The 14,044-nt window shown below is 36.4% G+C and overlaps 1 long non-coding RNA gene across 1 annotated transcript; it reads left to right on the top strand.

Annotated features, from left to right (window-relative positions):
* Positions 1–5,607: 5,607 nt before the first annotated feature.
* On the top strand, positions 5,608–8,408 carry LOC136834180 (uncharacterized). Its single transcript, XR_010851666.1, has 2 exons — positions 5,608–5,687; positions 6,550–8,408. It is a non-coding gene; the product is annotated as an uncharacterized lncRNA (long non-coding RNA).
* Positions 8,409–14,044: the final 5,636 nt, after the last annotated feature.

Genomic DNA, 14,044 nt, shown 5'->3' with positions numbered 1-14,044 from the left:
TGTACAAAAGCCCCAAATTTACCTGAAAATTAGGCTAAAATTGCACGGAGGAGAGATAACGAATGGCCCAAGGCCAGGGGATGGGGGTTGGGAGGAGACGTTCACTAGGACTATACTCCTTGATGAAGCGGGCGCCGTAATCCCTCTGCAAAAGCGAATTGTTTATTGCCTTTCATAAAACTGTCGAGAAGAAGCCGGATGCGCTCACGGCTCCCTTGAGGAGCATGTCTGAGGGAACGGGTACAGGACAGAGAGAGTTATCTTAAATTGGTTTGTAAACATACAATGTATATATATATATATATATATATATATATATATATATGTATGTATATGCATATATATATGTATGTATATATATACAGTATATATATATATATATATATACACTACATATATATGTATATACACATGTATATACATTATATATATATATATATATATATATATATATATATATATATATATATATATATATATATATATATAAAAAAGTGAATACCTGGAAACCTCTACCCTTCCGGTAGCCCTCTGTAAAAGGGAGAAAGATACATGGTGAAACACATACATATATATGTTTGTTTATGTATGTATATATATATATCTATTTAACATATGTATATATTATATATATGTATATTATATTATATTAAATATATATATGTATATTATATTATATTAAATATATATATATATATATATATATATATATATATATATATATATATGTATGTATGTATGTATGTATACGTAAAAGAGAGGCGGGGAGCGACCTCATTAGCCTAGTCTCCTCGTCCGAGGAAAATAGAAACTCCCATCAAGAAGTCAACGCAAAGCATTGCATCAAAGGGCTCGCCCATTTCATATTTACATAACTCTCGTCACTTCACCGCATTCTGGGGCTTTACTTTTCTCTTTTGCTTTTGTGTGTTCTTGTAGTGTGAGTGATATAACTACCGACCGCACGAATCAACGGCGAATGCTCGAGAAAGGCTTGATTCTTGGTTAAAATTGAAGTTATATTCTAGTGTGGCAGGTTAGGCTACAGAACCCGTATGTTAAGGGTTAAGGTACATTATTAGTAGGTTAGGCTACATTAGGAGTAGGTTATGCCATATTTAATTTAAAATAGGTTAGGCTGGCGCTCCCAAAAATAAAAACCGCTCAAAACTACTAACGTGCCGAAAACTTATGGGGAAAAACAACGGAAAACTGAGAAATATAACTAGTATACTTCCAAAATTACTCAATATGATTTATATATTTTTAGGAAAAGAATGTAGGTCTAGTTTGACACTCGCGGCGCACACACACACACATAGGCCTATATATCAGAAGCATAGATCTTAAAGCCATTAATATTATATATACGAATAGGCCAGAAATGTCTTTTTAACTTAACTTAATGAACAGGTTTCTACCGATATAATACCCATTTCTGGTAGGGAAACACCCAAGTCATATGAAATTAGGAAAACTGATTTGTTACATTTACTGTAAACGCAAGACACTTCACACGGAACCACTCGTCAGGCAACTATGCTTACTGGAAGCGGTCTTTCCTGGTATGTAAACGGTTTGCAGAAAGTGAAGGGTCAAGCGCCCCCTGCCTACCGTGCATGCGCTTTAGGGGAAAGCATGTAGCCTGTTCCAAAAATATTTGGATTTTTCACACTTGAAAATTCGTTCGACGCCGACAACCGCGTCCTGTTGAAGTTATCATTAATTAATGTCAAGTGACGTCGCCGGGAATGTGGTTGTCGACTAAACATGTACCTCACGTACTCATATAACGAGAAAAAATTGTTTAAACAGACTGAGAAATAACGAGAAAAAATTCTTTAAACTGACAGAATTATTGTCACACATCTGCTAATGAATTTGTCATTTGATGGTGAAAATGTAAGTTTTATTAATTTATGAATTTTAAATGTAAAATAAAAAAGTAACAGTATATACAGGATTGGCAACTTTTAAATTAAAAGGAAATAATGGGCAAGACCTTTAAAAAGCCTCACGTAGCTGCAAACCCGGTGTGTGCACGGGAGGTAGGGAAGGCCCTGAAAAGGAGCTCAAAGCAGCTCAGTCATTTTAACGAACCGGTTCTAGGATAAACATAGGTAAACGATTGTTGACTAAATCAACTGAATAACGAGTTAAAAATCTGATGACCTGTACGATGCAAAATACTTAAAAGCATAGCATTTTCAAAATTATACCTCGATACAACTGACATTAAAAGCACATAGGCCTAGGCTACTACAACAGAGTGAAATGCAGTTATGGATTTAGGAATGGATATAAAACTTAGGCCAAATGCCAAGCGTTGGGACCTATAGGGTCATGCAGCGCTTTAAGGGAAATTAAGAGTAAAATGGGTTTAAAAGCTTTGTAACTGGAGAAAACCACGCAGTTGCGCTATGAAGCAATTGTTACGGGAGGGTGGAAAGTAAGATGGACGCAAGAATATGAACGGAGGTATAGAAAAATGAATGAAACAGGTTGCAGCTATGTGCCGAAGGGAAGCTGCAAAGAACATTAAGCAATGCCTACAGTGCACCGCGTGGGGTGCACTAACGGCCCTACCCCCCAGCAGGGGTTATGGGTGTAATCCAGTGCGATACGTTTCCTATAACGTTAACTCATTGCGAAAATTGCATATGGCTTCCCATGAGAGACAATGTTTATCGGTAGTTTATCTGTCTTGAGTACCAAAGGTTAGCGCCATAAAGAGAGTGAAAGAGAGAGAGAGAGGGACTAATTATCTCATTGATCTAAATAGTATGACATTATCATGGTTGAGTAAAAGCAAGATGGCTACTTTTGGCTTACCTATGTGGCTTAGGCCTAGGCATCAACAGTTGACCAAACGCTATCTTGCAGGATAATTTTGTCCCAACGACCGGTTACAGTGAACCTCGTTTTCAGTTGTTTTGTCCTTTGCTTTTTATCACGATTTCTTTAAGTATCCAACGAGTATTGGATGTCATTAAGCCTAGCAAATGAAAGGAAGTGTTAATTCACCATAACCTCTTGCACGAGCTGGAACAGGTTTTGGCTACAGCAAACTGAGGCAACTTAGCAGATAGTCAAGAAATTTCAGGAACCTTCCATTAAGTAGCCACCTTCAGTGAAAACACTCTTTCAATTCCTGTGATAGAACAGAGAAATAACAAGAACCACTTTTGAGTCGAAACTTTTTGCGCACAGTGTGACCGCCGTTATGAAGCCACCGGTAGAAGGTTATGAACTGAGGCAGTGGTTCTTTTTTTGTCTTCAGACCTTAAAAATTAAATTAAAAATTAGTAGATTTTCAATAGTTATTAATTTCGTTTGTTTCATATATTTATCACTAATTTGAAATGGTGTTAAGTTGATAAATACATATTAATCAATCATGTTATCACAATAAGGACACTCAATTGGTTACGTTTGAACATTGCGTTCCTTGGTAGTAGAGTAGTAATCTTGTCGGGTGGAAGAGGTGTAGTGATGTTGCTTACAACAATCTTTTGGAAGCTGACTGCAACAAGTAACTGGCCATTATTAGTTGAGCACTTTCTGTACGGCGGGTGACTACCAAAACTGTATATAACTAGACAGTGGTCAGGTTGTTTATATGCGAAGTAGGGTTTACGTAACATCGGTGAAATGTGCTACAATAGACTCAAAGCAGTGTTATGCTGGGTAAGTAATTATTGTAATGCATGTTTTTTTTTCTGGGGGAGGTTATTTGTAAATTTACTGCTACTTAAGAAGGCTATATATAATGCACCATCTTCGACTGAGCTAAATATTGGGTAAGAATTGAAGCTTGTGACTTTAAATAAGCTTCGTTTTATTTGCTTAGGCAAGTAAAGAAAACGGGAATTGCGAAGATCACCGAATTTGGCTAACAGATGTTAACGTATGATTTTTAAATTATTTTTTATTTGCCTATTGTTTAGTGTTCATTTTGGTAAGCATGGATTCAGAATAGGTTGAGTGGGCTGTTTAAAATAACGATAAAGCCAGTGCTTTTGGGAAAAACCGATTATGCAAAAACAATTTAGGATAAGTTGTCTGTGCATAATGCTCAAAGCTAGACACCATCCGTTATGAACGATAGATCGCAATTGAACGTCTACCGAGACTAATATTAGCATAATTAAATTTAACATTTCCTTGAGTGTTGAGCTGATTTAGTGTGTGATCCTGCTGCTATTTATTCCTTTTTGGAGGTTATCATAGGGTACATTTCGGTAATCTGTAAGTGTTTAGACTGCCCAAGAAAATAGCCATATCCTACGCATTATATCTATAGGCCTAAAAAGCATCAGTCAGGTTAACTGCGGCGTATATGGCAACCTTAACACAGGTGATGGTTTAGGCAGGTATACAAAACATAATTGTTTTTGAAGTAAGATGTTTGAATTGCGATTATTTTTTTAACAATATTTATTTTCATTGCCTGAGTAATGATGCAGACCGTTACATGATTTCTTTGATAACAAGCACTATAACTTAGTATCCTAAAACATTTAGTACAGGATTGGCTTTCATCATGTGATTGCAAATTCTGATTTGAGAAGTAATTTTACTTAGATAAATATACACACGCCTGCGCGATATACGTAAATGAGTAGTGTTACCTCAAGTTTAAGTATGATAAAGCGCAACGAATTAACTCTTACAATACATTATTACATAACCTTAAGTAGAGTGATAGGACTGAAGGTATGTTGAAAATAGGATAACAGCTAATGATAATAGTATTGTAATAAAATAGAAAGAACCCTGGTAATGAACCTAACATTATTAAGTTAGCGGCAAATACTTCAACAAAATATGAGCAACTGTAATGTCGCCTTTGGTATCATAAACCATTAAACTTTCGGTTTAACAAGAGATAATTAATAATTAGTAATAATTAGTAGATGCAGGTGTCGGGAGCCCTCATTTTCAATAGAGACTCCATTTAAAATCAGTAACAAATCAAGGTTTATTTAGGTGTATTGCATCAGATATTGTTTTGTAGGCTTACTTAACCCTCTCCCTCCCAACCGAAAAAAATAACTTAAATAATGTAACATCTGTATGTTACATGAAAGTTATTTTCATAATGTAACGCATAAACTACGTCATTAAGCAACAGGCTCAAATAAAAAATGAGTTGCCTATACAAGACTATCACCAGCTAACCCCTGTACCTTAGTGACCCTTGTTACCAGACCTATGTTGTTTCACAAACGATAGGCCTAGGGTTCCATTCTCGGGCGAAGTGGTACGATTCAAGTACGTTACATTGAAACCCACAGAACCTACTGTATGTTGCCTTAAGCAGTGAATTATGCACCTTGCAGTTAGTTAACTGTGATGGGTCCCAGCTATGGTGGCAAAAGGCATAAGGCTAGCAGCCACATCCCAGAGAGGCGCCCTTAGAAGAGAAATACTAACGCCTTCCTGGTCCAGCCCCATTAAAACCCCCGAGCGGATAATGTTCTTTTAAAGGAACACAATTCTACATTTTTAAAATCCTTAGTTTATGCAAGCTTACCATTCTAATTCAATTTTCTACCTTTGATGTACTACAGAAAACGTTGAATTTCCCATTTTCTGTATTGTTTCTCCAACATTTGTTTACAAACAGCTGGATATCATCACAAAAGAGAGGGAAAATACTGAATAGCCAAAATGCTACACCATAGGTAAGTGATTATTTCTTGTTTTGATTAGTAAAATTCTGTGCCAGTTTATAGTACATACTAAAGAGCAATGAATAGAGAAGCTCTGTGAACCAATAAATACCTACTATAGAGTGTGGCTTTAGTATCAGAGCTGATTGAATATACATGTTCCTTTAGAGGAACTTTATGGAGCCACATGCAGGGGCTATTGGCCCAGCCTTAGCTAAATAGCCTAAATTTACCAAGTTTTTCCTACTCTACCTCACCATACCTAACCTAGCCTTGTTTTTAGCTTAGCTTTGTGTAGCCTAGCCTAGCTTAGTCTAGCCTAGCGTATCCTAGCTTAGCCTAGCCTAACAGCCTAAATTTACCAAGTTTTCCCTACCCTACCTAACCTATCCTAGCTTAGTTTAGCCTAGCCTAGCCTAGCCTAAATATCCTAAATTTCATTAGATAGCCTTACCTAACCCTGAATACAATACCAAGTATTGAAATGGAACTAGAAAAAAAGGGAATAAATTATCAATTTTCATAGAAAAATGCTAGGATATACATACATGTATATATGTAATGTGTGTGTATTTTAGAGTGTGCATGTGTATGTTTTTGTGTGCTAAATTGCTTTGTTTCTTATGTGAAATAGGTGTATTTAGTTAGCCTATTCAATAGGTTGAGTCAGTGGCTAGGTGATCTTCCTTACTTTCCCATGTTTCTTTTTTTTTTTTATACTTCTCACCTTTTTTTTTCCAAGCATTGAATGGCCATGTTGCCCCAGTGCTGGGCTTCTTTTGCCTAGATTTCATGAATCAAATAAACCATTCTATTATACCTTTAAAAATTATAATCTTTTCAGACTTTATTTATGATATTCTTTGCCTTGCAGGTCTTTTATGAATGTTGAAGAAGCAGTCAAATACCTGCACAGTTTATCTAACGATGAAGATGCTACAGCCATAGACATTGCATTAGAGCCTCCAGATGATGGAGCAGAGTCTGATGGAGATGATCCTAGTGAAGACGCTGTTGATGTGGATGAAAATATCATGCTGCTAGGACCTAAGCTTCTAGCTTAGAAGCCTCATATTGAACTGTCAAATAGGAATTCACGTCTGGAGCCATGCTTGGGATGGTCAAAGCCAGTAGTGTTGCAGCATCAAGAAGAGTTAGAAGAAATAACATCAAATGCAAGAAAAAACAAGAAACCCCCAAAGGAACGTGCCAAACAACATGAATGGAAGAAATGTGGGCTTGCACAACGAAGTAATAGAAGAGAGTCATCTGAAGAGGATCATCCACCAGCAATTTTGCACAAGTGGCCAGATGAAGGATTTACAACAATTGACATCTTCCAGTTTATGTGGAATGATGAGGTTATGGAGATTATGAGGGAAGAAACCAACAGGTATCACCAACAAAATTTTGGAAAAGAGCTCTGTGTCACAGTAAACAAACTACCAGGATTTAGGTATACTTCTCCTGTCAGGGTATAACAAAGTTCCTAGCAGGCGAATGTTTTGGTCAGGCAAACAGATTCAAGAAACCTTGCAGTTATACAATGTGGACTATCAGTGAGTAGATTTGAAGATATTATTAGGAGCATGATAGGATTTACAAGGTTCAACCTTTAATTGATCACTTCAACAAGTTGTTCAAGGAACTGGCTCAACCCATTCCCTCTAAATGGGCAGTTGATGAAGCTATGGAACCGTACTATAGCCGCCATGGTTTGAAACAATTTATTAGGGGAAAGCCTGTACGTTTTGGGTATAAGTTCTGGTGTCTCTGCTCCACTGAGGGGCTTGTACTATTTTTCAAATTATATGAAGAAAGAGATTCTGGGCATATAGATGGCTTGACAGTAGGGGAATCAGTTGTTCAAATGTTGGCAAAAGGAACTGTCCCAGTGGGGATTGGTGGGTACATAGACAATTTTTTTTACCACCCTTCCCCTTCTGGAGTCATTCCGAGAAGCAAATGTAAACTGGACAGGAACAATTAGAAAAGATAGAGTTAAAAATATTCCTTTGTCTGATGTAAGAGAGCAGGAAAGAGGATTTGCAGAGATTTTTAGAAATGCTGTGGAAACACTCACAATATGTCAGTGGAATGATAACAGTGATGTAAGAATTGCAACAAATAAGACATAGTGAATCATTAACAGTCAGCAATTGCAACCGAAATTCCAAACAAAAGAAAGTAGTAGTTACTGTACCACAACGTGTCATTATTAAAGAGTATAACAAAGGGATAGGAGGAATGGATCTGTTTAACCAGTTTAGGGGTAAATACAGGGTCTCATTCCGTAAGCGAGTGTGGTACTATCCCCTTTTCAGATTCATTCTAAATGCCTCTATTGTGAATGTTGGCTACTATTTTGAAAAATCAAGAAAGTAACTGAGCTTCAGTTTTTGAGGGAAATTGTTGGCATTGTTTTGAAGCCATGTGAAAGACTAGGAAAAGTGTTCCAATGAAATTTTCAGATCTTATACGTTATGATGGAATTGGGCATGACATAATAATGGGTGACAGCCACCGTAGGTGTGGCATATGTAAAAAAAATGGAAAGCCAATGTGCACAAAATGTGATGTCGCTCTGCATGTACCATGTTGGTCAAAATATCACAAGTAGTAAGTATTTCTGATGCAAGGTTTGTGCCAAAATTTATAAATTCAATTTGTTTATTTGCTGTCATGCATGGATTTTTTTTCAAGCGTTATCATCAATAAAAAGCATTGTTTCCAAGTCTGTATCTTTCATTTCTATCCAATTCACACCCAAAATACAAAATAGATAAGTTACAGAAATGAGCCCACGAAATCCTACTGAGAGAGCCACCATGATGTTCCTTCAAAGGAACTTGCAAATTTCTATGTTGCAATGGAAAAATATTTTGTGTGCCAGTTTTAAGTCAAAATGTATAACATATGTAAGAATCAAAGAAATCTGTAAGATGCATGTGGTACCATGTTCTCATGGGTTGGGTAAAATTGTTTTGAATGTATATATCTATCTATCTATCTATCTAACCATCTATACACATCCATTCATACATACATTATTACATACGTACATATATCCATCCATACATACATACAGAACTGGAACTATACATTTCCAGTATCAAATAAACGTCACTAATATTGCATGTGAATGACTGATTTTTTTTTTTTTTTATGCTTTCTAGTGTGGGTATGAATGACGCCGACGTGCAACAAGACTTGGAAACGGCATTGGTAAGTACTGAATTATTCCTTTGCGTTGCTTATGTAGTTCACATTTTAGCCAAATGCCTAAAAGGAATCGGTGTAAACGTTTGCTAATATGAACATTTTCAACCTCACACGGTTTCAGACGTTCATTCATGCATATTTGGAATTGCCACTCGAAGCATTTTTCCACAACTGTACTTACCTTCTGTGACGGATGTGAATCTAGCGTGACGGAACACTTGTTAATTGTCTGTTTCACCTTTATTTATTACGCTATTTATCATGACTTATTGGCCATACCCTCGTGACTTATATTCGTGTGATTCTTATGATTCCTTTTAATTGTATGTCTTTGTTTTGTTCTCTTCATTTTCTGGTAGGTTATAGAGTTATTACGATTGTCTGAATTGCTGGTTTTATCCGGCTATACGGAGGGAATTGGTATTTTTTATTTTTTAATTACTTCGGATTGAATTTTAGCGGTTCAAAGGGTGTTGAACGTAACATTAGCGAATCTTGGTGTTTTATTATAGTTTTATGCGAAAAATGTAATAATTTCGGAAGCATTACTGCCATTTTTTACCCTATTACTTTTGACTGAATTTCAGAGGGCTCTTGAAAGGAAGTTTAACACAACGCTTTTTTTTCATTCCGTTGTTATATTAGGGATTATACGCAAATTAAGTAATTTTTCCAATGAAAAGCCGCTTACTTATACCAATTTACTGGGGAATTTTCTTATTTACTTCGTATGACGTCAGTGGTGACTTTTTGTTTATTTTTTAAGCAAAGTCAGCGTTTTGTTCTCCTTCTGCTATAATTAAAATGAGAAAATACTGTTTGAGGAAGGCTTTATTTGTCATTGTGACTCATCGCTCCTTACACCAGGCTCCATAGGTCTGCTGTAAGTTTCTAAGCATTAATTTTTTGGGATGTGGTGCTGGCCCCATAGCCTCATGATCGCAGGAACTTAATAAGCGACTGGCACCCATTGCGGGCCACCCTTCCAGGTATTGCCCTGACTAAAGTTGCTTATTTTCCAAGATGGAGAGACCATCTAAGTAGCTTATATTTTTGTGTACGTGTCCTTTTTTTTGGCATCTATCGTGCGTCTTTCGTTCCCTTTATTTTGTTGTATGAAACACCTGCATTCTCATTGGCCAACTAATTCAAGCTCCTTATATGGTCATAAGTCAGTTGAATAAGACACTTTTTGTTTTGCATGGACTTTGTATTTTGCAATTTTTAGATTCGTAATAATTAAACAATCAGTGATTTTCTTTTGAAAGTTTGGTTCAGCTTTTCAAATATAAATTTCTTTAAATAATGGTTTATCTAGTGAGCGAAATATCAGATTTGAAGATGGATTGACTTTTTCAGGTTTCTTAGCAAAAAGAGAAATATATACCATATTTTTTTTTTTTTTTAGAATAGATGATTAGATTTGGTGTAGAATTTGCAACAATTCCATAAGAATTCCAAGGTAAAGTGCTTTGTAAAAATTAACGATACCTTACATGCATGCCTGTACACATTCATACATGCATGTATACATACACACATATACATATAGTACACACACACATATATATGTATGTATGTATGTATGTATTGATAGGACACAAAAAATATGGTACTATTACAGCGGGAATTAGGCAGGTTGATCTCTTCTATATAAACCGGTAACTTGACTAAACAAAGAAGGACCAGAAATAAAAATTAAATTTACTGAAAACATCGGGATGAGACCCCGATGAATAATCCCACAAAGGAAACAAAACGCGATGGGCAGTCAGACAAACAGACAGAGAGAGAGAGAGAGAGAGAGAGAGAGAGAGAGAGGAGACACCAAATATGAAAACAAATTACCCTAATTCGACTATTCTCGGAGGACCTCCCTTGATGAACGGATATTGCCCGAATAAAGCTAATTTTCGTCTAGTAAACCAATCGAAGATTTCAAGGCTCGTTACGTTCAGAGGACGTCAGCAGATGCTGGAAGTACGTCTCTCGCGGAGTCAGCTGGAAGTTGATTTTTTCTTTTACTTTAGACCAAAAGAAGAAGAAGCAGCTGAGATGAAAATTAGGGAAATAAACTAGGTGGGTTTTTATTGTGGTTAAGAACATAGGAATAGTTGGGAATAATGGTTCGGCCGTAGCATAGAAACTACCGTTGAAATTTAGAGCACATAGATAAATCGTATATTTTTTATCGATGTCTGGAATGACTTTTAAAACTCTCGAGGGGAAAATAAATAGGATTAGAAAAAGAAGATAACTTTGCTGTTACATGGTTAAGAATAAGTAGAAATAGAAATAACTGTGGAAAAGTAGCACACTTATAGGATTATTATTATTTTAAATTAAACAAAACTGACGCAATCGAAAAGGACTAAAAAGAAATCAGTGTCTCCTTGAGGCATGATAATCATTGCTTTTAGAAATGCTGATAAGGAGAACCGAGCAGGGAAAACTAAATGGCCACGATGAGTAGTGGGAACTGGATGAATGTTAGAAAAAACTTTCTTCTCCTGAAATGGAAACTTATCAGATACTTTCACGTAATACTTTGGGGCTGGAGCTTATTCATTTGAGGGGAACTGAAAGGGTAAAATTATAGTAAAATAATAATGAAATTTTTGGAACTAGATCGTCGTTATAAAATAACGGTTTTTAGTTGCGATCCAAAACAGACCGCCCGAAAACGGCTCTGTAAACTCTATAATTTTTCAGTTTCTTCACCAACAGGCCCATGGAGATACATGGGCAAGCAAAAACGAATAAATAAACCTGATCGACACCAAGGACTCATCGCAGTCTCTTGCCATAGAGTCAGATTCAATGGATTTTTCATGGCAATCCGCCCGTAGTTTTATAACAGACTAAGAAAACCATCAAAGTAAAGGAATGATACGATGAGCTCCTTGTTGGCAAATTGATGATGATAGCATTCGTTCATGTCACCAGCTGGAGGTTGGGAACGATTTAGGCCCATGTCTTGAGAATTCCTTTCTGCCCCTTGTTGGTCTAAGCAGTGACCGATGTACCTGGTAGGTAGTCAAATGTGGCGGGTTGCAGACATAATAGAGAATTTGGTATCTAAAAACCGGAGGGTCAGAACCATCTGGAGGAACCATATTGAACCAGAGAAAGGCGAGTGATAAGAAAATAGTGGTAATGACCCGACGATTTTTAACCGTGTAACGGAAAACTCTCGAGAAAACCCTTTGTTTCTTAGTGTTGATACTTCCTCTCCTCCACAATCACCCCAACCGCTTCCCGACCTCACCCGCTCACTTCCTCGGTGTACTCAGTTCGATCCTCCTAATTAACATCGTCGAAATCCCTAGCAAGCAATTTTCTCCCTGATTAACAGGAGATGAGTTTTTTCTCGGCCGGCTCATCCAGCCATAGCTAATTGCTTACTCCCTTTAATAGCTCTTCTTCAGAATATCCGGATATTTTACCTCGCGGAATATTTTTATTCTTATTTTCATTTTCTCCTTCGCCCATGAAAGCCCTGTTATTTTTACTTCGCAAAACAGGAATCGTGTTTTATGCGCCTCTAATTGCCTGGTTAAGAGAGAGTGTTGCATCTCGCGGAGTGGTTTGGTTTCCTTGACGCCTTTATGATCTTCCACCTCTCTCTCTCTCTCTCTCTCTCTCTCTCTCTCTCTCTCTCTCTCTCTCTCTTTATAAGAGTGAGAAAGAAAATCAGTCTTATTTCGTTGTCGATGAAAATTTTGAATTTAGAGCGTGTGGCTCCATAGAATAAATAGCAACACTTGGGCCAGTGAAATGTCATTTTTAGCTTTGTAATCGAGGATGAATACCTGTGCATAAACTTTACCCATACTGTATATGTACATATATATATTATACATATAGTATATATATATATATATATATTATATATATATATATATAATATATAACATATATACATATATATATATATATATATATATATATATATATATATATATATATATATATATATATATATATATATATATATATATAAAAAAGGAAACTGTTGTTCCTGGCATATCCCTTCGATTCAGTAACGGAGTCATTGCCATTGATCCTAATAGAATAATGGCAATATTGCGTTAGCTTAAGCCGAAGCAATCTGGCTTACTCGTTCCCTTAATACGTCAGACGTCTTTAATTGCGTCTGACGCTATTTTGACAGAATTCCAACGGTAACATGGCTTTTTTTCACATTATCCAAATCTTTTTTCATTAAAATGGGCGTATTTTGTTTTTATTTTTGCATGTGCTTAACAAGAAAGAAAGCGATGCCCCTCTTTATATTCTTATGAGCAACTTGAAAGATTAATCTTGATTCTTTTTAAGGGTCACATTCCTTTCACGGTTATATCGTTATGCGCTGTTGGTTTTGCCCCATTTCAGTTGCATAGAGTCGAAAATTGTATTGTGTTTCTGTTTTTATCGATATCAGAGATATTGTATTGCAATACCACCTGTATACTACAGTAGATATAAGTACTATGATAGTGAATATTGCTTATTATGTAGGAAGTTGTTACAAAAATTATGAATGGAATTATTTCCTTAGAATGAGTAATGAAATGTATGTAATAATAATCTTTAATGGAATAAAGAATTTTGACTTTGACTTTGACTTGACTAGAGGTGCCATGAAATTAACGTCGTTGTGAATCCCACCAACTAAGAAAAGAAGAACAATAAAAAAAAGGAAACAGACCCTGTACTCTAGTGGGATATTGCTGTTAGTGTGTGCTGAAGGCATTGCTAAAGGTGTCTGCAGCGTCCCTTTGGCCCCTAGCTGCATCCGCTTTTTAGCGCTTAATTTACCCCCATTCCTACTTTCTTTCTTTAATCTTGGTGTCCAACACCTCACTCCATTACTTCTTTATGCAACTGTGGGGTATTCTCCCAGTTCCACCTTTAGATCCTTGCATTCCATTTCCTTTATTTTCTGGATCTCTTTATATTGCTGTCCAACCACTCCAGCTCCCTCTTTTCTGTCTTAAGGTCTGAATGGCTGAAAGTGCCCAAGTTGTTGGCTTAACAGCCTAAACTTCGTAAATCAAATCAAATCAGGAAGTACGCGATGGACATTACTTCAGAGGAAGAAAGGTTGTGTAACGACCATAACAAAATAATGTGGACGTTCTCTC

Source organism: Macrobrachium rosenbergii, chromosome 53 (genome assembly GCF_040412425.1).
Source record: "Macrobrachium rosenbergii isolate ZJJX-2024 chromosome 53, ASM4041242v1, whole genome shotgun sequence".
Taxonomy (NCBI): domain Eukaryota; kingdom Metazoa; phylum Arthropoda; class Malacostraca; order Decapoda; family Palaemonidae; genus Macrobrachium; species Macrobrachium rosenbergii.
Note: the sequence above shows the minus strand (reverse complement) of the source record. Positions and strands in the feature narration are given on the sequence as shown.